This window comes from Apteryx mantelli, chromosome 3 (assembly GCF_036417845.1).
Source record: "Apteryx mantelli isolate bAptMan1 chromosome 3, bAptMan1.hap1, whole genome shotgun sequence".
Taxonomy (NCBI): Eukaryota; Metazoa; Chordata; class Aves; order Apterygiformes; family Apterygidae; genus Apteryx; species Apteryx mantelli.
Window position 1 is genome coordinate 56,699,740 of NC_089980.1, and position 24,270 is coordinate 56,724,009.

The following is a 24,270-nucleotide window of genomic DNA, read 5'->3' on the forward strand; positions in this document are numbered from 1 at the left end:
TTGCAATGAGGCTAACGGTACTGAAAGAGGGTAATGTTTGCAATCAGGACTTTCCTTTACAAACAGTGAATCATGTTGTTGTGAAACCAGGACAGAGTGATGAATGACTCACTGTTGGCAGCGCACGCTGCCCTATCAGTAGACTGTTCAGCGGGACGGGGAGGGGGGCTGATGTTTGATATCATCTCTGTGCTCCCAGCTCCCAGTATGCTAATGAGTAACGCACACTGTGGCCTGTATTGATCTGTGATTTGCTTATTCACAGGGCCCTGCACAAAGACACCCAGACTGCTGGAAGTCGTGTTGTTCACCAACACAAAGATGTGGCTTTGGGGATGTTTAAAAACATCTCTCTTGCTTGGCCATGTTGTTCTCACCTTGGACAGGTCTTTTTATTTTTGTTTTTTTCTGGGTGAATGCTCTGGAGCAATAAAATGCAACAGTTCTTCAGTAATGGGCAGAAGCAGCATGCCTGGAAAATTTAAAGAAATGCTAATAATATATAGACCACTGGGCCAGTGGTTAAAAGTCAGCCCCTGCTGGTTATGTGGTAAGAGACATATCCCCTTTTTGGGTGCAGGTGATTAGCATGTGGGGACAAGGGTCTGCGTCCTGGGATACTCAGTGTGGAGGGTGGTATTAAAGGAGGTCTCCATTCTGATCTGAGAAGATAAATATCCCTACTGCCTACACCACCACTGCAGCCGCTTTTTACTGACACTGTTAGCAGCAGGGCTGCAGCCCCAGAAAGCTTATAGATTGATCTGTCCTCTCAAGATGAAAGAAGGTGTTTGCAGATCACCGGTGAGGCATAAGGAAGGCTGGCCTGCCCTGCTGACCATCTGTGATTCAACAGGAGATGTCAGCCACCAATTGCCATGGCTGGGTTTGTAAGAACCAGATCCAAAGCCAAACAAAAGGCTCCCACTGGCTTCAGTAGGCTACAAATCAGGTTGTGAATAAACACTATATTAACTCAGAAAGCCTGAGTGCAATTTAAAAGATGGCAGATAGCAGCTGTTCCCAGGACAGGGTAGGAACAGACAGCCTGATCCCACTTGCAGGCATGTCCTGCACTACTAGGAGTCAGGACTCGTATCAAAGATGGGCTGCTTCAAAGAAAGAGGAGTACCTACCACAAAGGTAGAATTGTAGTTGCAGATGAAGCTCTAGGGATGTGACAGTCCTCTCTCCCCTTTAAATAGCTGCAAGTTAGTTTAAGAGGGACAGGCCCTGTTTTTCAATAAATAAGGTGGCTACGTTAATGAAAGAGAAGACACATGCATCCCAGTTCTGAAGCAGTCTTTCTGACAAGACTCCCCTCCTAATGAATCTCTCCAATGTCATAGTGTGAGTAAGGAATAAGGTAAAGTTAAGGCTGAGTGAACAACATGATTTCAAAAGTGGTTGAGAAAGGGAATATGGAAATTGAATCAAGCCCAGAAATACGTTCTGAATCCCCACCCAATCACACAGCAGAAGAAACTTGCCATTGCCATAAATCAAAATGCATGTTTAAAACCTTTTTTATAGTTCCTGCAGAGCATTCTCCTGGGGTCCAAGATGGCTGTTGATAGCCAAGAATGCATTACACTGAAGCATCACAGGTTCTGGAAAATCCTATCAAATTTTATGGAAAACGATAACATTCCTGCAAGCTTAATGAACTATTTCAAAGTTTTTAGGAGTGGTACGCCCACTATTGAAACATATGCATGGTGCACACAACTTTGCAGAAGAGATAAAACCACTAACATTTCTGTGGTGTTAGCTAGGGTAAACTTTCTTTCATCTCCATCAGCCATGCTCCAATATTCACTCCTAACATGGTCCTATAAATGTTCTGAGCTTTTACAGAAACCTGCTGGCTTTAGCTCTAGTCTGCTCTGTAGGGATTTCCTGAAAGGCTTTCTGGCTTTATTATTAATGTAGACCACAGTTTAATTCCCATACTTAGATTTTTCCTTAAAAAAAACCCTGCAATCAGCTTGGGAAAGAAGGTGGCAAAATAACGACCTTCTCTAAACCTCCATCCTGTGCTGAGGTCTCTGCCCAAAGAACAGGGCTGGTTTGTTTTCTGCAGGAGTGCAAAGGCTCTGGGAAGGGAAGCCTTGGCACGGAGCTGTTTTAGGAAGAGGTGAGTGTGGGTGTGAAGACAGGCAGCTCAGGAGGAGAAGTGTGGAGCCAGCGCAGAACCAGACAAAGGCAAATGCCTGAGCAAGCACAGTGTGTGGCCTTGGGAAAAGCCTGGAGAGAGGGGCTTTTGGGTGGGGGGGCCTGGCCGAAACAGCAGAGGGGCTGGGAACAGAGAAACCCTCTCCTGTTGCTTGATTCCTGCTGTGTCACACAGGAGTTTGTCCCTCTTTTGTAAATAAACAAAGCTGCTTCCAAAAAATACCTAACTCCTACACTGACTTTTCTTCCTCACTGCAACAACGTACCAGACTCTGAATTTTAGATAGCCCTGTGGGTGTGGAAGAGCAGCAGCAGGGTTTTTTGTGTGGATAGACAACCTAGCAATGCACATGTGCACACACACACACACACATATGCAGAAGACACATATTTAATAGGGTCTGCAGACTGTGAATGCAAGAGATGGAGAAGGGAAAGGGCAGTATTCAGTAGGATTCATGAGGCTCTCTCCCTCCTTGAAATGGTCTCTCATGTAGAGAAATTCAAGCAGGACATTTCCCAGTTTCAATTCCTGACTGTAGGCTTTGCCTTCTGATGCTGTCTCATTTTCTTCTGTGCATGCACCAACTTAGTGGGGAAGTGTTTGTGTTTCTTTAAGCAGTTTGGCAGTGGTTTACCACTAGCTTCCTTAATCCAGGTACCTTGTTATCTTAATTAAAAAACAAAATCAGCTTTGATCTCCTACAACTTCATTGCATAACCAGTTTCATTATACTATTGTTTAAGCTCAGTTAGCTTTTCATGATGAAAAGGATTTGTTTTTCACACTGGGCAGGAAGTCCTATTTAAATGTTTCCTGGTTTTGATCTCCTTAGAGGGAATTAACTCATGTTCCTGCTTCAAAAAATGCATGGCAAACAGATTACTGAGTCCCTAGATTTGCCACACCATGGGCCAACTGGAGGAAGCAGCTGAACACATGGAGTCTGTAGTTGCTCCGTTCTCATGCAAAAAAAGGCTGTGGAGATGCCTCGGGGCTGGTTTTCGTCCACCTTTGTTGCAAGTCTTGCTGGCTGCCCAGTCTGGCTCCTCACATCAGCTGGAGGTGAGTACGAGTGACCATTTTTCCCTTCTCACCCACCTCCCTCCCCTGCACTGGGAACACGAGCAGCACTGGCAGGGGAATTGTCGGAGTGGGAGACGGACCCGGAGTAACGATGAGTCTCAATGTGAGTATGATCGTTCTCCCTTTATTCAAGTTCTTACAGAGTATATATAGACAGGCAATAAGCATGTGCTAGCGATAGCTATATGATTGGTTTACAGCCTTTGTTCACGCGCCTAAAGCGGATATACGATTGGTGCAGGATTGCTGTCCACGCGGAGAAGTCTGTCGACTTGTTTACCTCCTTGTAGCTTCTTTCTTTTGTGCTGTTCAAGGACAGCTCGCATAGCTGTGGGATCCTCCATCCATCGTGAAGACAGGATTGCTCACTTCTAAGAGATCATGCCCCTTTTCACTTAACCATTCTTCCACAATTCCCCCTTCTTGTTTTTGAGCAATCCAGGCTTGGTTCACTACTTTCAGCAGAGCTTTCTTAATACAGCTTAATACTACACATAAACACAAACCTATAACTACAAGGATTATTAATATGCGTAAGCCTTCAGTAAGCAACCCTATTAGCCATTGCGGTAGATTTCCAAACAGGTTAGTTAGCCATTCGTCTAATAGCCCATGGTTCTGACGGATTTTACTTGCGTGCTCCTTCAACCATTGCAATTGTTTGTGAATGGATTCACTATGATCAGACAAATTCATGCAGCACATACCTTCAAAATCCTCACAACCATGACCTTGCGCTAATAGCAAAAAATCAATTGCAGCCCTATTTTGCAGAATAGCATGTCGCAGGCTACCTTGGTCCTCTAATAGGTTAAGGCATTGCCTGCTGCTGCCCCAGGCACGAAGAGTTAGCTCTTGAGGATCCCAAGGCAGCGTAGCATTTAATGCATTAATAAGCGCGGCACTACAATTACTAGCAGGCATACTGCTGTTGCACCTCCCCCTGCTATACTCAGAAAATTCACTTTCATCATAGCCGGGAATTCCTACCAGGCAGGTTCTAAAGGGTTGCGTAGCAGAAGCTAACGATAAACAAAAGGCTTGTTGTCCTGTTTCATTTGCCCAGGTAACCCACATACTTTGTCTGGGCTCAATTTTGTGGAGAGTCATCACCACTGGGAACAGTATTCGCAGAATCAGGATCTCCATCTTCTTGCTCGCTAGATGAGTCATGGTGAGTCAAGACAGGCTTCACGTTCCTGCTGGGTACCCACACTGGACCACAATCTGTGGAGACACACATATAACCTCGACCATTAAAAACAACAGGGGCGGGCCCAATCCATATTCCAGAGACTGGGTCCCTATACATTACTTTAAACTGTGGTAACGTTGTTGTATTATTAAACTTAAGATTTTGGTGGTGAATGATCACCGGGGGTTCCTCACGGTCGCCCATGAGACAGAGATAATTCAGGGTGAAGAGCACACGGTGCAGTCTCTGCTGTGCGTCCGTCTCCTCACCCTTTTGCTTCCTTAGGTAGTCCTTTAATACTTGGTGGGTGCGTTCCACCAGCCCTTGCCCGGTGAGTGAATGTGGAATTCCCATAACATGATCAATCCCCCATCACGACAGAAATGCCCTAAATTTTTGGCTGACATAGGCAGGTCCATTATCCGTTTTTATGCGTTCAGGCACGCCCAACACGGCAAAGCAGGCCAACAGGTGTTTACACACATGATGTGCCTTTTCTCCGGGTAATGCAGTTGCCCATATCATTTTTGAAAAGGTATCAACGGTTACACGTACATATTTTAATCTGGGATGTGTGTGACATCCATTTGTCATAATTCTAGAGCCTTCAACCCTTTTGGATTTACCCCAAGCCCAATACCCAGGCCATGGTTTCCACATCTTGGGCAGGCCTGTACAATACCTCGGGCCTCACTCTCTGTCAAGCCAAATTGCCTTTTTAAGCCCTTGGCATTTTGATGAAACATGTCGTGACTTTGCCTAGCTTGCTGAAACTTGTCCATAGGGGGTAGAAGACACACTGAGCTAACCAGGCTGTCAGCGAGCTGATTGCCTTGGCCTAGCCCCACGTCTAGCTGGTGACTACGAATGTGGATAACACAGCAAGCCGCTGTTCGTTGACCAAGCACAGACCGTAATGTGATAAACAGACTTCCCAATCTCGGGTTAGCTGTCTCCCGTATTAAAGCGTCCTCCAATCATGGCACTATCCCTGCTACATACATCAAGTCAGTCACTACGTTTAGAGGGGTATTTAACCACTTAGTTAGAGCCCAAACTACTGCAGTTAATTCCAGGGTCTGAAGAGAGTCCCGGGGCTGTCCTTCCATAATATGTTGTTTCCATTGGTTACTTTCCCTCCACACGCACGCTGCACGCCGCAAGCGCTTGCCTGCGTCTGTATAGACGGTGACACCGTCCGGGAGTGGCTTTTCACTTACTTTGGATTTTTCTAACCATTGATTTCGCTTTAAGACTTGCCACAGGGAATGACTCCACAGCCTGCTGCTTTCCCCAAAAGAATGAATGGACTACGTGATGTTGCTCACAGTGACTTCAGGAAAAGCTTTCTAGGTTTTGATTTTAGGTCATTTAAGAACAATTCTCTTCGCCCTGCTCTCCAAACACACTCCTGACTGTATCCCAGAATTTATGTTTAATTTAGGATGGGACCTGGGGAGATTTGCTTGTTGCCTGGTACATGCACTCCCAGCATGGCCAAGTCTGTTGCAGCAAATAGGACTAACTTACTTTCTCACTATGTATACTGTAGAAATCAAGGAGCTGGCTGCCACACAAAGCACTCAGCTACTTGTATTGGAGAGTAGAGAGAACTGAATTGGTTCAGTTCTCTTCCTTCTTTGCCTTTAGACAGATAAGGGCCAGCTTTTGTGGATCTGGGAGATGGCTCTGGCTTCCTCTTGCTGCTTTGCTAGAGCTTTTAGCATTTGTGGGGGTGACTTGGACACCCCCGGCGCAGCAGGTATGGCAGCTCAGCTCTTAAGGTCTGAAGCATTCTTCCTTCTCATCTTACCCCTCAAAGGTAGAAGTGAAGAAAATGGTGACACGTTTTCCCCGCCAGTTGCCCTACATAAAAGCGGAGTTATCTGCTTAAACCATTACAGAGTGGCTGAAGTTTGCAACTGATTGTCTGTGAGTTAATCCTCTGTGTCTCCATCGATTGATGTCACTGGAGTTTACAAGAAGCCAGAGAGAGACAACGGTAAAATCTAGCCAGTAAAAATGAAAGACAAACAAATATAGACTTTGAGTGTTATAATTTTACAGGTTTTGCTTCCTTAATACCTTCCCCTACTCAGTATGTGATAATCTTTGCCTGCTGTTCCCCTCCTTCTCTTTCATCCCATTAGCAGCAGTGGCCTTCACAGCTTTCTGCAAAAGGGCTTTTTTTGCGCACATAGATTTGCTTCTCTCTTTCTTCCCTGCAACATCTCTCATTTTCATGCTGTTTTAAATGCAGTCAGTATATCAGTGCTCCTATAAGTAGCTCTGGCATGTCAATGCCCCTGGAGATACTCTGGAGTACACTACAAGTCTCCTGAGACATATTAGCACATAGTTCAGCTTTAGTGGATTAGCAAAATCCAAGCCCCAGTTATGGAGCAAGCTCTTCCCCCAGCTGAGAGCCCGATGGTGCAGGCTATTTGACTTTGGGGCAATTATGGGGAGGTACCAGGGAGCAAGCAGTGCCTTGGGTGACCAGGGACAAGTCTCCTCTTGTTTTTTACCTTCATTCTAGCTGGTTGCCCTGCTTCCTAGCTCTCCCTAATGAATACCTGCAAGGCCCAAGGCCCCAGGCAATTGCCCTGATTGCTCATCCTTGAAACCAGCCCTAAGCACAATTCAGAGGAGAATTTGGCCTCTTGGGCCAAATATTTGGCTCCTGTATCTCTCCTGGGAGAACTGGCATGGAGGCAGGCCTTGATGCTCAGTCAGGCTGTGTGCTGGGCCCATCTCCTTCTGTGCAGTGGGGCTATGTGTCCTTCCCCGGGATGGGAGGGAAGCAGGTTAGGGAGAGCATGCACCTTCCTGGCTCTCAACTTGGGCTGCAGCCAGGATATGATTTGAGGGGTGTTTGGAAGAGCTCTAAGGTCCTGCAATTTCAGCATAGTCAAAATGGTCTAAAGGGCCCTCTCTGTGACGAATTCAGATGATGCGACTGCAAGCATTAATCCCTTGAGAGCAGTACAGTCCAGCATGCCCGTAAGAGTGAACTTTCGGCTAAACAGGGCAGGAAAATCAAGAGCGCATACAGCAATTATGTCTCCTTATACAGCCTACGCAAATGCTGTGGGCCAGCTGGACAAAACTGCATGCAAATAAGAAATCTACACAGTTATCTACCTGGCTCACAGACTCAGACAAGTATCTGCACGTACGTTTTCATATGTATGCGGCAGACTCTGTCCAAGCCAAACATGAATTATTCCACTGACTCCAGTGGGACGAGATATGTTTGTGTAGTTTCAGAGGCCAGTTTGAAAACTTGGAAAGAACATTTTCCAGGCATTCGACCAGTCTCTGGATAATCTGAAAAATGGTATCTTTTACAGAGAGTTATATAGCTATATGAACACTCACATATGCATACGTATGTGTATATATATATATATATATGTATATGAGTTGATAGCTTTTTGCTTGATATTGTAGTCATTCAGCTCCAGGACTTGTAAATGTACCCTGGAATGTGAGGATTAAGGAAGGTTAACTTGTGTTTTTTAGAGAACATTATTTGGGTCACAAACTGAGTAGGAGGGTTTTTTGGGGGGAGAGGAAGATGTGGTTTGGTTCCTACACATACTTACTGTCAGCAGTCTTTAGTTCCACTTAAATGTAAAGGAAATATGTTAGCAAGGAGGGAAGTGCCAAGCATTTTTTGAAGTCTATTATTAAAATACAACAAAAATCAGACAAAAGTTTGCTTTGTGATCCATTGAAAGATCCATGTATTTTGGACTGCTGTTGGCATGAAAAGGTAACTTCTCCCATATGGTTCAGGTAACGCCATTGTGCTAGGGTTGCTGATGTGATGGCTCACATTTATTATGTTTCTGTTCTTGTGGGATGGCAAATCACCCAGTTCCTGAAGGCTGCTCATGGCAGCACTGTAACCTGGGGGTGTGTTGCTGTGGCCAGCAGCTGTAGTGTTGCCACCTGAGCAACCGATTGCAGCACCTGGGTGTTGCTGCCTTGCAGCAGTTCCAGCTTGGAGCCTGCAGGACAGGTGTCCTTCCTCCTCGCACAGCTCTGGCAGCCTTGCATCAGCAATGCATGCATGCCTGGTTGGACATCCTCTGTGTAGTGGGTGTTGGGGTTTCTTCCCCACCCTGCTCTGGCGAGCTGGTGCTCTCAGCTAGAGACTCGGCTAATGGAAAACAGCTGAGGTCCTTTGAAGCAAGGCTGATCTACACCAGCAAGGAATCCACCCTGCCAAGGTGCTGCAGTGCTATTCCAGCCATTGTAATGCCCATGTGCAGGCCTGATTTACCTTTCTCTCCTCATACCCACTTATCAAAGAAACCAGGATGTCACAGTACCGTGCACGCTTGTTGGAAATACCACAGAGTGAAATCAAGGCTTCTGGAGACAGCTCCTCAAGAAAGATTGGGAAGAGCTTTTGTGCTCCCTTCCAGATGCTTTTATCTCTGACTCACAGCAAGAAAATGTAAGATACCATCGGAAAGAATCCTTCTTTCTTTCTATGTTGTGTTTGCTTGTTTGTTTCTATGTAAATGGGGTTAGGTTAGAGGGCTAGATAACAGAGGGCTCAGATCTGCTTTGCTCCACCTTTTCTTCAGGCCTTCTTGCACAAATACGTAGAGAGGGTAAATATAGCCCTTCATGCATTCTGCTATTTATGTGTTAGTGCTACCTCAGTAATCTTGACTGAGCTGAGATATTAAAAAATTGATTGTAGGAGAAATGCACAGCTTAATGGATTGACCAGGGACTTACAGGTCAGGGGTTGAACTCCAGCTGTGGTTAGTTGTGACTGACAGTCATTACCATCTCATACAGTTGTTGGGAGATGTAAAAGCCCCACTGGGCATGGCAGTGCCTGGGGCCGGGGCAGCTCCTGGGCAGGATGCTGAGCCCAGGGGAAGCTGCTAGCATCAGCTCTGCTCCCTCAGACTGGTGTGCCACAACCGGGGCCCAGCAGAGCTGAATGTCAGCAAACTTGGGTTGTTTGAGCTCAAGTGGTAAAAACAGGAAGAGAGGAGCTATAATCATGAAAAAAAATCATGAATAATACAATATAATGGGTTTTTAATTAAGAAAAATCAGTTAAAATATTGGGTGAGTTTAAATCAATAAAATACTGGGACAGTGCCTTCTTTTTTCCCCTCAATTTCTTATTTATTTCCCTCCTTTTCTTCCCTCAGCTCCACCTGGCAAAGTAGAGAAAGAGAAGAGTGAGACAAGGAGAAACAGAAGGCACAAAGGCACAAAGAATCCCAAATCGGATTTTTTAAGGACATAAACTACACAAAAAAGCTGGGGAGGGGGGAAATTACCCAGAAATTAATGTTTTAAAATAAGAGCCATTTGTTATTAAAAAAAAAAAAAGAAAAGAAAAAGCATTTTCAACAAATGGTTGTAGTCACAAAATGAGATAGCAAAGCTGTGGTGGTTTGGCTTTGCTTAATGCCTTTTGCACCCAGAAGCACATTCTGGGGGAGAAAAGGAGGAATGCTTGGACTACATATATTTAAACTTACTTTAGGAAGGCAGAGTTGGTGGGTGGATAGACAGCAGATTAACACATAGCTTGTAAACTCTCAATCTTTTGTACCTGTACTGAGGGATTTGGGTGTGCACTTGGCAAGACTACGCAAACTCATAGGAGTTGCTCTTGCAATACCACTTGCAGTATCACATAAGGATTGATTTTCAGGCAGTGTTTGAACGTTAGTGATGGAGTAGGTCTGTGACCCCTCTCCTGGGCAGTAACACAAGTAGCGATATGTGGCTGCAGAGGATGGAGAGGATTTGGAGCGCAAGACCTCCTCCAGCCAGGATGACAGTTAACATCCTCCAGCCACCACTAGCAGTCTAGCTGTCACAGCATGTGATGGAGTCATTGGCAGTCTGTCCTGCTGAGAGCAAACAGCCCATTCATTATTGTACCAGAAGCATCCTCTGAAAGGTAGAGCAAAATAAACTAAAGCATTAGGATCTCATTTTCTACAGCATTAGTGCTATGATGAATGCAAAATCTAATCTCTGCTGGCATCATGTTTACCAAAGAAGACAATACAATGTGTTAAGAGGGTGTTGCCAGAGCCCCTCAGGAACTGTATGCAGTGATCAGAAAATCTTGTGCCTCTTTCCACCTACTCACCAGCTGTCTCTGTTTACAGGAGGTCACCTCATTTCCTTTAGCTGATGGACCAGGAGTACTGTGGCAGGTGTATACTGAAGAAACAAGCAAAGATTTTTCTTCAGAATTATCTTGGGAGTGAGCAGTTCCTTGAAAGCAAGGTGAGAAGCTTGTGTTAGAGTAGCTACTCCCAGAACAGATGCTCTGCTCTGCTGGATTTATAATCGCCACTTTAACCAGTGCCAGGAAAATGCTGAACTTCTAATGAGTCATTTTTCCACAACTATGAATAGGTTAGGATGAACTTCAGATATGCACACATTTTTTTGAGATATCACCACCATAGTAAAGCCTTGAACTCTTCCACTTTTACCCACAAGGAGTGGCCATGCACATCTTTCTTGGACTGATATACCTGAAGCTTTCTGTATTCTGCACAGGAAAGGTTACAAGATGTTCTCTGGGAGAGTACTGGCTTTTGGTTACTTGTCTGTGCATGTCTCCACACCTAGATTCAGTGCTGGGGTAAGGAAAAGCAGTGCTGCAGACACAGGGCAGCGGCACCGGGCAACTCCAGGCAGAGGTAACCTGGAGTGCTACACATACTATCGAGGCAAAGGACCAAGCTTGCTGCGTGCACCAAAGCCTTCTTGCTCTCCTTCTTTCTACCTAAAGTCTCCTCTGTATACATATACCTGGGCTTTCTATAGCCCCAGTTCTTCCCCTGTATCCACATGCCATAATGCTTTTCCCCACATGCTTCCTTCATTTATGGTTCTCTTCCCCATACCAAAGTCTTCCAAAGGTGCACCCCAATTTTTTCCACCTCTGCCCTTCTGTCTTTTGACCCTAATTTTTATTTCTCTTTTCTCATTTTTCTTTTCTTTCTCCTTCAAAGTGACAAAATTTCAGACAACGTTTGAGAAGATGGGCATTGCCTGGAATGTGTTAAAGGCCACCATCACCCAGTAGCTATGGAGCTGGCTGTACCTGATTGCTCTTCTGCCTCTATTATATCCATTGCACTTTGCTAATTTTCACCAAAATCAGTGGGAGTATAGAACATTCCCTGAAATTTTTACACCTTTTTGATGTAGTTCTTGTGTCCACAGTTTAGCTCTTGGGCCTGGGGACTCTCCTTTGGATGGAGCTCCCAGCCTTCCTGGGATCTGCTGGTCACTAGGGTCATGCATAGCATGGACTTGTGATTCTCAGTGCTAGAAGGGAAGGATGAAGACATCACCACCACCTCCCTTTTTCTGCCCCGGTTGCCCATACTTCAAGGCCTATCTCTTTCTGATCTGTACATTCCTGGGAGTATACTTAGCTGAAAAATTACACCTTTGCATTAGGTGCTGCACTTTTGATTATGGGAGAATCCTGTTTACTTATAGACAGCACCCATTTTCCTCTGACGGCAGCTGCAGCCTGACAGAGTGGAGGGGCACATGCTGTGTTCTCACACTGCGACCCACCTTTGGCTGGTCCTGGGCTTTGCCATCACACTCAAAAAAACCCGATGTGCTTTGTTCTGCTAGCGCAGAAGCAAGAGTCCTGGCAGTGGGAACAGACTGAGGCATCACACAATCACAGCGACTGTAAATATGCCACACTTCTTTTTATTGTTGTGTCATAATCACAATGTTCCTTTAATGTAGTTTGTTTAAGTGAAAGACTTCTGAGCTAAAAACAAGTGGATCTGGCTGTTTCCAGGACAACCACTATCCCAACGGCTTATCTCGGTGCCTATCCTCTGTCAAAAGGATGTTCTAAAAAGAGCTAACCATGAATATTAAAAACGAAGCATGCACACAATAAAGCATTCCATGGGAAGAGCCCCATGTTTTAATTTTATACATTATGCTAATAGGACAGTTGCCTCTTGGAGAGGTGCTTAATTCAAAGGCTGCACAATGTGGGATCAGATTGCAAGCAAGCTGGAATGTAATGTGTCTTTTTTTTTTAATTCAATCTCTTTCTGGCGGTTGGAGGGGCTCAGTAGGCAGCACTTTCCGCCTCTAGGCCAGAAATCCATAAACTGAAGTCTTGTGTGGGAACTTGCACATGTGCCCTGAGCCCACGCAGCAGGATGGCTGCAGGGGGACAGAGAGCTGCTGCCGGCAGGTGACCCTTCCAGAGGGTGAAATAGCCTCATTGCCTTTGTGAATGCAGGAGCACTGGGTGCTTCTTTTACCAAAGAGGGAAAGAGGCAGTTTGGCACAAGTGATCCTGGGCTTTACTGAAACTTTGGCCATGACATTTGGCCATGCATGCCGCTCTTCCTGGACAGAGTGGAGGTGGACCACTCATTTGGAGGGGCCAAGGGAAAAAGGGGAGATTATCAAAACATTCTATAACATGTTTTATTAAAAGATGTCTGCATTCCTCCAGCTTTTTATTCCTATTCCCCCTTTTTTTTTCTTCCCCTCTCAACCAAAAAAAACTTTAAGAAAAAAAATCAAAGGAAGTTTTAGGAAATCAAACAGATAAAATTAGCATCTCCAAGTGGATAAAAGAGAGGCGATCAGTTAGCCAGTACGATTGGTTTTCCAGGCCAGGTTGAGCTGAGGCTAGATGCTAAGCAGTAGTGCTCTCACATACACTGGTTAGACCCATGTCCAGCCCGTATGTGTTGAGTGAACTAATTAATTCACTCTAAATCAAACTCTTTGATTCCACAATTACAAAGAAGCCTTTAGTGTTAACGATGCCAAGTACAACAGGGTCTTGTACAAAGGCAGCAGCCTCACCAAAAGCAACTCCACTTCATCTATTGGATTTTTACTGAAAAATGATTAAGAAAATACTAAATGAGTTTAAAAATTATCACATTTATTTCTATCTCTGCTGCTATTCTTTTAATAAAACTTTCTATTTAATAGAAGGCACATTTATTGCAATTATTGTCATGAGTGCTGTGAATAAGACCATCAGATGTCATAAACTCTCTAGGTTTCATTGTCTAGAAATTAATTTCAATCAGATGAGGATTTGGCCCTTTGGTAGGAGAGCTTCTAAAAGCCGTCAGTTGTTTATGAGATATGACAGCAAATGAAACTGTTCAACCATTATGCACTGAACCTAGAAATTTCTAAGGTGACTGGCTTGGCTGCAGGAGAGCTGCCAAGCTGTTTTGTTATTTTCATTTTTCTCTAAAATAAAAGTGTTTCCAATTCCCTATGTGTAGTTGATTTTGCTTATGAAAATAATGCAACAGAAATACCTGCACCCCTTTGGTCTGAAAAATTGGACTGGGAATCTCGTATAAACAATGCAAACACCCTTTCTTAATATATTTCAGCACTTGTATTCCTATCCCCAGCCAGAACTCAAAAAGCCAAGAACATGAAAAATAACATTAACTGGATGCTTTAAAATCTCAGAAATGGCTCTGTTGTGGTGGTGTTTGGAGGATAAAATTCCAGGGAGGTGCAAAGTCCTCTGGAGGTAATGCATATCTCACCTCACAGAAAATATCTTATCTTGGCAGGCTGTGTCATGTCAGAGTAAATAATGCTGAAATGCATTGAAGAATCTGGAGATGGGATCTGTCTTCAATATGGAAGATCTATATCACACCACTATTTCCACTTATCTACATTGCTGTATTAAAGAATAATTCCACCAAAAACAGTTGCTTCAGAAATGCACGGCTGTGGGCCCTGCAAGAGGCAGTTCCTGGAAGAGGGGAGCCAGGGCTGCGACGGGAAGTGGCTGATCCAGCCCAGCCTGGGAGGGAGCTCACTGCCACCATCCCACATGCCTTTTCAGGTGGTTTTGGGGTGGGAAGGTATTGACATATCATGGGCCAAGGGAAGATAGGAGGGTGCAATACTCTGGGCACAAATCTGGTCCCTAACGTGCAGGCAAAAACTGGTGCAATTTCCATTGCTTTCAGAGAAATTCTATTGCCTCAGGATTAGGGGAAGTTTGACCCACTAGTCCCTTATGATGTTGTTTGTGATGAAGAAGGAAGAGACTAAGAGACAGGGCTGTTAAGCCAGTCAAACCATACTGTAATATTCTAGCTAGAAGTTGCCACCCTCCCTGCCAGAAGCAGAGGGAATTATAAGGCAGCTCCTGCAGCATTCTGGGGCACTGCTTCCTGACCTGGGGCTGGGCGCCCAGCTACCCTAGGGGCAAGGCCACCGCAAAAAAGGATGTACATATGCATACATACATATGCATTCACACACATACATGTATGCATATATGTATGTGTCTATGTATATGTATATGTGTGCAGGCAGAGAGGGTTCCAGCCAGGCTGTAAGTGCCAGTCAGCTTCATGGAGAACCAAGAAAGTGAGAAAAGAGAAGGAAGGAGAAGATGAAGGACAGCATCATAACACATTCTCCCCCTTGTACCTTTTACCAGGATTCAGGCAGACTCAAGGCAGCTCACAGTGCCCCCACACTGAGCGAATGCCCTGTTCCATCAGCTGAGGTATTAATAAAGCAAGCTTGCTTTTTTGGAGTTAAGGAAAGAAAAGCAGATGTTAAGCTGAACTGACAGCCCTTTAGGAAGCCTTAAAATCCCTAAATTTTTTAAGAAGCAGAAACAAGTTTTGCAATTAGTGTATTGTAGCAGGTTAAATGGCCCAACTGCTATTAATGCTGCTGTTAATTCAATTACAGTCAAGATTGTAGTAGTTCTAGTGTCTTCCTGAAAACTCAGGCGTTTGTTACGTCAAGATGCTCAGTACTGTTTTAATGTTGTTTCTACCAGTTAATAAAAGAAAATGTAAACTGTGGGTCTAAAATCCTGCCAGGATGGCCTCTATGCTCTGAAGTGTGAGTCTACCTCTGTGCAGGGTGGGACTAGAAGGCATCTGAGGAACCTTTTTCTATAACCCAGAGAGTGCATAGCTCAGTGGAGCAGAGTAGCTGCTTCAGCAAAGTCACTGAAATGACTCTGCTGGGAAATGAGTGCCTACACATACACCCTGGGTTACTGCACCTGACAGGAGTAGTTTATAGTAACAAGATCATTAGGCTACCTTAATACTGGTGTCTCCGCTGCTTGCCCTGTGAGGATGCACATTGTCCGTCTGTACCTTCCATATGTCAGATACTCAAAACAATCCAGTGATTTAACAGATTCCACTATTTTCATCTAAATTCCCCTTCTCAAGGGTAAGGGGTGACTCTTTGAATCTTTCAGCAGCATTAACAAACAGCAAACAGCTGTCTGCCTCGCACAGCAGCCTTAGCTGCCTCTAGCAGAGCAGCACATTGAGTCCTTTCCACCCAGACACCCATTTCCACAAAGCCCACAGGAAGGTAAACCCTCTGAGACCTATGTTAAACCGAGCTGAAATGGGCCAGTGGGTTCAAAGCTTATAGACAGAAAGACGGATGGACAGAAAATGAGAGCTTTGCCATTGATTGCAAGAACTATTTGCATACAACAGCCTGATTTCTCATCCTTTGCCAGTAGGTATCAGAGTGTTTTTGTGATGTTCAGGCCAGGCCCACCATCCATTACTTCTTCACACCCACTGTCATATTCAACAAAATAAGCTTAGAGGACTACTCTCAAATAGTGCCTGATATTTGGGCCTAGGGCTTCAGCGGATTTGGGTTTGGATCCTGGCTGTATTGCTGACATGATTTATGGTGTTTGCTGTTCAAAATACCAAAGACATCCGTCAAGTGGTACAAAAAGCCCATTTCGTCCTTCTCTCTCTCCAAAGCATGTTTGAAGAACTTATTTTGGCTGCTAAATGTACCAACATCACTTACATAAAAAATAAAGGACTCAATACAAGAAAAAGACGATCATTAAAATCATGGGTCTCACAGCAAGAACATCATAAATATGAGCTTGCTTTTCTTACAAAGCACAAAAGAAATGCCATGTACACTTATTTTATTTTATTAATCTTAACTGAATTTTGTGATGGAACTTTTCCTGTAGAGATTCAGTCCTCTTTTAATATCTTTACTTGAACAACCTTGCATCTTTGTGCAGTAGATAGAAAGATAGATAGATAGATAGATAAAATAATTGATTTTGTTTTTTAATATTTTGACTAGTAAGCAAAAGGATAAATGGACAAAATTATCATTGAAGTAGAGACACAAGCGGCATTTCTCAAGCTAAGAGCAAAGAGAAGCCCATACATCTGCATTTCAAGCATGTCAGGGAAATTACTGTGGAAGGGCAGTTCTAATTCACATTCCTATGAAAGGGCAAAATGGAAATTACGGTTTTGCTATTCATATGTATCACCTAGCACAGTGGGATATTGGTCCTTGCCTACAGATTCTCAAGGGCTGCCAAATAAATGAATATTCTTTGCCATTTCTATTTATTTTTATGAAGCATCTTTCATCCACAAACTTTCAAAGGTTACATCTAAAACAGAACAGCAGAAGCTTCCTACAGGGTCCGCCAAGAGTTCCATCTCTTAAACAGCTGGACTGGGACATGGACAAAATGTGCAGCAGTTGTCTAACTTATATGCTTCATCCTGGTGCCTATGGCTAGGGGTGGTGTATGCCTATCTGGTTGCTCTGGTGTGGCTGCACCTTTGAATCCTGCTGCCTTTGGCAGTGTGGTGGTCTAGACCTGGCACTGATTCATTTCTCTGATTCTGGTCTGTCTGTGGGAATTGGTGGATTTTCTCCTCCCCTGAATTAGTAACTCTGCCCCTTATGCTTCTAACTGAAGTTTGACCTTGGTTAGGGCAGATTTCAAACTCAGAAAAACACCACTGATGAAAAGGCTTTCTAGGTCCAAAGCCACTCATTTTTGACCATAGCTTGTGCATGCAGAATTGCATAAGTATCTATAAGAACCTCAAAACAGCTCCAGGTACAGCATAGTACCTGGTGTATGATTTAAGTGGAAACTTGCTACTAAAAGGCTGATAACACATTGGCAATGAAAAGTAGTTTTCTTCTTTAAATGTTGCAAAGCACAGAAAGCAATCACATAATGAAATCCAGAGGCTGCCCAATGGAAATACCAAAGCTTTTTACCGCTAACATGCATAGCAGTTACCCCTGGCCATCCTGCCTTAAGAGCTGGCACGGTCATTTTTACCAATGGAAGTTGATTTGTACACAGCCGGGCAGAGATGACAGAGTCACAGCTGTGCTGTTGTGTGACCGTGATGCCATCCAGCACCGGGGGATGTTCCCCACTGGAAGCAGCCTGCATCCCGCTTCCAGGAACTGCATGGCAGAAAAAGTCCATGAGCAAGGCAGGAACAGTGGGGCTACACCGGAGAGATGGAGGCTGCTGATGGCCTGGTGGGAGCTGGGGCTGGTAGCCCCTACTGTGTGAAAGACCTGGAGTGCCCGTGGTAGACCCGTCCATGGAGCTGGAAAGCAGAAGGTGCTCTCAGACTGTCAGCACGTAGCCCTCAGAGATGCGGCACGGTGAGGAAATAGGAATGCAGGGAAAAATCATCCCTGAGAACAGGTTTAAAAATATGGGCTGAGATCAAATGAAAGTTTCCCATTCTTGTTTAAAGCTTGGGCTTCCCTTGCAAGGAACATTAATAGGGACATATCCAGGATGGGGTCATAAACCTTGTCCTCCTGCCCCAGAACTGAGCGGTGATGCTGATGCCCTATCGCACGCGTTGTCTGTGCATTAATAGGGTGACACAAAAGGGAAGGTGAGTTGTCCTTCCATGGGCTCTGTGATATTACACATACTCACAAGTGGTGCTGACAAAATCAGAGGGCACAGATGGGCCTGCGGTGTGTTCAGGCCTACTGCCATCCAGTGTGGGAAAATGCTAGTTCCCAGATGTCTGCAAATTCTGGTATGTGTGCTATAAACCAAAGGTACAATAGTGGATGAGGTGTCTGCTTTTAATGCAAACATTTTTTCCTGCTTGTATCATGCCAGGATTCTTTATTAGCTTTAATCATCACTAGGTAGAAAGCAGGCAATTAAAGTCTTGTCACTTTATTGATTTGCCTAAAATTAAAAAAAAGAAATGTAGCTGACGGAAACCATTTAATCTGAAGAGAAGTTAAAGGGACAAGCTAGCGAAAGAAAGGCAGTTGTTTAAAGGTGTGAAATTGCCTAAGAGAGCCAAGTTATAAGGGTTTTATCCATTTACGTGGCCAAGTTAAACAAAACAAGCTTGTGACTAAGCTAGGCCCTACCTCCAGTGTCATTCATAAACTCCATCTCTGGAGAGCCATGGTGGCTTTGACTGGGTCCTGTTTAACTTGTCCTTTGAAAAGCTCCCCTGAAAGTTAGCTTTCTAGGGAGATATCACACCTGAACACAACTGATCCTCTTTTATACATGCAAAGTATTCTTTTATTAGATTTCTTTGTACTGCCAGCCTGCTTCTCTGGGTTTTGGATGGGTCCTAGAGGAGGTGGGCATATTTCACACTGCCAGAAGACAGTAGATCCAGCAGTGACTAAGCTGGTTTGAGAAGATAACCCAGAGGTCCCAAAGGATTTAACATGAGTCTTCATCTCCTCCTTGGTAGCCTTACCGTCCCTCTGGGTTGTAGCCTGAATTGGGAGGAGAATGGCAAAAGATAACCAAAAAACACAGGGGAGTTGAATTGTAGAACTGAGATCTATATGCCAAGGCCTTGAAGGCTCAAGAGCGAGCTGATTTCCCAAGGAAAATTTGTTTTGCGATGTTTTGATGGGTGTGTAGAACTGAAAGTGTTGAATGTCAACAGTGGGCTAAGAAATTATTTTCCCCCAAAATAATTATGTGATGAAAATGAAGCTGTTTTCATTTTCAGTGAGATTTCCCATCAATTTCATGTGAAGAGATTGCATTAAAAACAAACTAAAAAGCACTTCAGCAATTCAACACCAGCACTGTTACTCCCAGAGCTCATGAAGCGTTCTGTTTTCAGCTTTCCAAATTTTTTAAACAAGCTGAAAAAAACAATGATGAACTTCAGAGCAGCAGCCCTGAAATTTGCATTGGATGTCCTCTCTTTGGTAGCAGTTTACTGCCTCCGTAGGGTGGCTGCTCAGGCTCCTGGTCCTGTACCCGTCTGTACCCTGGCATCTCTCAGGTATGCCCCAGCTAAGCACGCAAGTCATCTGAGCTCCCCCATCCCTACCTGCATTCGTTTAAACTATCGTGACAATAAGAGGAATAATCTTTGATCCATCTGTTCCCAGGCCCAGGGCTGCTCACTGGCTTGATTTATACCTGTGTGGTAGGAGAGCTGCAAGGGTGCTGGGGGCGACCTCCCAGGCAGCCCTGCCTGCTGAGGGTGAGGCCCTGTGCAGGCTCCTGCTGCCTCCTCCGCCCTCCTGGGACTATGGCAGGCTGAAAGATGACTTAGGATCTCCCCATGCAAGACACCCCTTCCTTGGAGGCCAATGCCCCACTTAAGAAGTCTTCCTCGCAAAAGCTTTTTAAGGAAAAGCCATCTCACTGTAGCCCTCCCAGTCAGACCCAGGCAAAAGCAATCCTCTCTTTGCTCACTAATGCCAGGCTCTGGGAGGAGCGGAGCAACAGGAGCTGAGAGCTATGAATGCAAAAATGCATCAGCCAGGGGAACCACTCTACATTCATTTCTTGCTGGCAGAGAACAACTGTATGTTCAGACTGGAGTGAAAAATAGTGGCAATCCCAATGCAGTCCCACAGTGGAAGAACCTGGGAAACTGTTAGTTTCATCTGAAGCAAGACACTTTGCAGCTGCCTTCCTCCTCTGCTGCCGCCCTGGGCCCAGCACCGAGCACCCTGCACCAGCCCTGGACATCCCAGGGTGTTGCTTGCAGGTGGACGTCATCATGGCTCAGGCTCCAAGCTGGTAGATTGCTAGCACACAAGTGTATAATTTGGGGAGAGAGAGCCCCCAGTTGGCTCTACCATCCAACTGGCAGGCAATCTGCAGCCTTGCTTGCAGCTAAACCTGCGAACAGTGACCTCATGCAGGAAGCATGCTGAGGTGCAGTCTGCCGGCAGAGCGTGAGATTAGGCTGATTACTGGAGAGGCACGGCGGGAGCAAGCGGAGGAGCCCTTGGGGCTGAGTCAATAATGTGAAGAATGCATTCCCCAATGATAAATGAAAAGCCCTTGGCCACCTTCAGTTTGGTGTCGTGGTGCTTCATGCTTAAAGAGGCACAATAGTGAGATAAACTCCTACCACCTGAATGGGTCTATCAGAGCTGGCACAGTCCGGGCTGGAGGTTGCCATCTTTCTCCCGAAAAGCAATCTGTTTTTTATGTTGAAGGCAGACAGCTGGGCAAGGCAGGAGGGAAACTGGAAAGGTCAAAGAAGCAGCCAGGTGCATGAGCAGGGTCTCAGAGGGACCAGGATGGTGTCTCCCTGCAGCCTCTTCACCTGTGTCACTTTCAGGTGCCCCAGGTCATCTGACCTGCAGGGTCGTTGTGCTCGCCAGCCCACTGGAGATCAAAAAGGGCTGAAAAGCAACTCCCCACTGCATGCCTGCACCCCAAGAGGCTGCCCCTCGGCATGGCAGGACTGCTGCGAGCCCACGGCAGTGTCTGGAGAGGGCATCGAAATGAAAGGACCGTAATATTTCAGGCCAATTGGGATGCAGGAATCCAAAATCCCAAGAATCAAAACAAAATAAAACAAACAAATAACAGGCATTGCTTCAGCCAGGAACCCAGGGCAGTAAACAGAAGAGGCTGGAAAGCCAATATATTCTGCTCTTGGGGAATCAGCTTTGCTTGGGCCAAAAAGTGAAGAAATGCATACAAAATAAAGAGCAAAGATGAAAGCTGTACATCCCAAGCACAAAACGTCATGGACATGATTGGCAGTTTATATATTACATTTTATAGCACTCCTCTTCCCCTTCCTCCATATTTTCTTTCTCCCCATTTCTCTCTTGACAGCTCATACACACGCCCCGCACCGCACAAATAAGCTCCCTGCTCCTCCCTCACATCCTGCCCAGACTTTGATCCAGGTTTCCCTTCCCCGCGTGCACACCCCACCACCCTGGCTAGATGGGAAGGGAGTGACAGGTCGCATTCGGGGTTGTCACGAGTCCACCAAAAAGGTTTCCTGTCATGTGCAAGACCCAGCCCCTCTCCGCTGGCTTATTTGCTTTTCATTGAATCCGGGCAAATCCCCCTCCTCTTTCTTTTCAATAAACAATCAGCCCTGCATCGACTTGATTACGAGCTGCTGATGCAGCATTGCTGAATCCAAACCCTGAGTGTGTTTTGGCAAAAGCAGTGCAAATTTTCAGCTAAGTGTACAAGGTGGCTTGCCAAGAGGCTCAGCTTTCTCAGCGGACCCTGCTCCCAGCACTGCGATGGGTTGCAGGCAACGCTCCCACTGGCTTCCCGGGAAGCAGGATCAGATCCCAGGTTTGCACAGCTCAGCACACAACACTTCCTGGCTCATCTCACAGCAGCTTGTTTCTCGACCTATTGTCTGAAGCTCTGCTTTGTTTTTCTCTCTGCAGGTAATGAACTAATCTGGATGGACAGCTATCTAGAAAAAACTATGATTCCTTGAGCAGGGCGATTTTTAGAATGACTTTTAAAATTATCTTGCTTTAAAAAAATACAGCTGTGGTTTTGCAGCCTCTCTTAACTACAGGTACAAACACATGATGTTATGAGCATTTACTTGTGTTGTGATGCCTCTCTGGGGACCAAACCAAGGGCGGGGGTGCCATGCTGTTAGGCACTGTACAGACCCTGAGCAAAGCGCTGGACCCTGCTCTCAGCTGTATAAAACAAGCAGATATGCCTAGCAGAGAGACTGCAAGGAAACCATGTGCCAGTCCTGTCTGGTCTACTGGCAAGCGCTCAGCGCATCGGCTTCTGAGGAGGTTTGCATTGCCAGCCTGCAATGCGTTGAGCATTTTTTGCTGCTGTGGCCAGTGTAAAGTTCCTTGTGCAGGAACGCGGTGAGTCCCAACCTGTGTGTAGCTGAGGGGCAGAGGCTTATACTGGCTCTGCACCAGGGCAGGTGCCTTGCAGACTGTGTTCAAAGCCCACCATTTTACACTTAGACAGCACAGCTCTCATGCCATCCCTCTGTTACAGTGATACTTATCTCTTTTCAGGACCACTGTCTCCATTCCTAGAATTCTCCTCTTGTGCCACTTGTGCTTTTGGTGTCTATTTTTTTTCTCCCTGATTTATTTTTGATGCTCCATTTCCCACGGATTTGGTGGACATGGGGGCCAGGTCCTTCTGTGTGAAATACAACAGTGAAGGCAAAGACACCAAGTTTAGGTGGACTGCAATTTAGGCAAAGTGATTTCTTACTTCTCCAATGACAGCCCTTTTGTGAAAGTCTCTTTTCCCTCATGGAATGGAAAACTTGCTTTCTAATGTGTTGATAACACACCAGGGTTGCAAATGGGCTGTCCAAACCATTCTTTTTGCCCTCCAACCAAAACCCCCCTTTTTTTCCCCAAAGTGATGCTAGGGACAGGTCATGTCATGTGGTTTACAGCAGGCAAGACCAGCAGCTGGAAGAGCTAGGTAATGGGAGAGTCTGGTGCTGGAGGGGTGCTGCCGCTAGTGGTGCTGCACAGGGGTGGCTGCATCGTGGCCATGCACACATGTACCTGCGCACGGGCACCTGGCTTTCCCTGAGACCGCCCGTGCCTCCCTCTTGCCAAATTCCAAAGGCATTACGTGTCCTTCGGAGAGGAGAGCTATTTATGCCACAGGCATAAATAAATCCAGCAAGCCTTCGCAATAACACCAGTTGCTCAGGGCCTAAGCTCAGTCCTGTGGAGGCTAGGGACAAAAATTCCCATTGCCTTTGATGGCAGCTGGATCGGGACTGCCACAGGGCACTTAAGGCCATTTTCAGGTGGCATTGCTCTCCTGTGTGATACCTGGGGGAATCATTTAGTTTGCCACCAGTCTCTCCAAGCCTACACGAGAGCAGCAGAGATGACCTGCTTTAAACACAGATGTGGTGATTAACCTACTGTCTACAGACAGCTGCTATGAATGATGTTCACTCTTGCCTTTTGATGGGCAACTCTTTCTGAGGGATGTACGTGCATCCACATCCTAAAGACATTAATTTTTAAGGCACTCATCTCTTAGCAGTGACTACAGGATAGCATTCCTGCCCCAGGTATATCCATCCAGCCAAAGAGTTTTGTTCTGATGCCCGTCTCGGCTTTGGTTCAGTGTATTGCCATTCTATATACAGCAAAGGAACTGTGGAGACTGAGGTTTGAAGGAAGCTTGAACTGAGCTACAGTTTTCTATCCTGTGGATGTAACTCTTAACAACATCAGCTGCTTATTTTTGTGATTCACCTTCTGATTTTTAAATACAGATCTGGGCATGATAAATTGTAAGGAACGCTATTCTTGATTGCATATGATTTTAAAGCGATTTTGTCTCTTTCTTATTATGCAGTATTGGATGCTGTTTCCATTTGTTTCTGTCTATGGGTTAACTTTGCATAGTTGAATTTCCTGAGTATATGCAAGATGTCTGCCTTTTCAATATTAAGTAATGAGCTGTGTCACTCACTAGTGGCAGATCACACAAGCCACAGGGTAGTGTTTCTGCTCCCTGATCACACAAGAAGCTTGAGCCAATGCACTTTTATATCCGACTGAGATCAATACACAGGCATATGTCTTCTGAGGCACAAGCTTACAGGTTCACTGGAGATGTGCAGAACAATTATGATCACCACCAAAACGAATTCATCAAAAAAATCTAGATGTTATACATTTTTAAAAGTACATTGTTTTCACAGATTTTTAA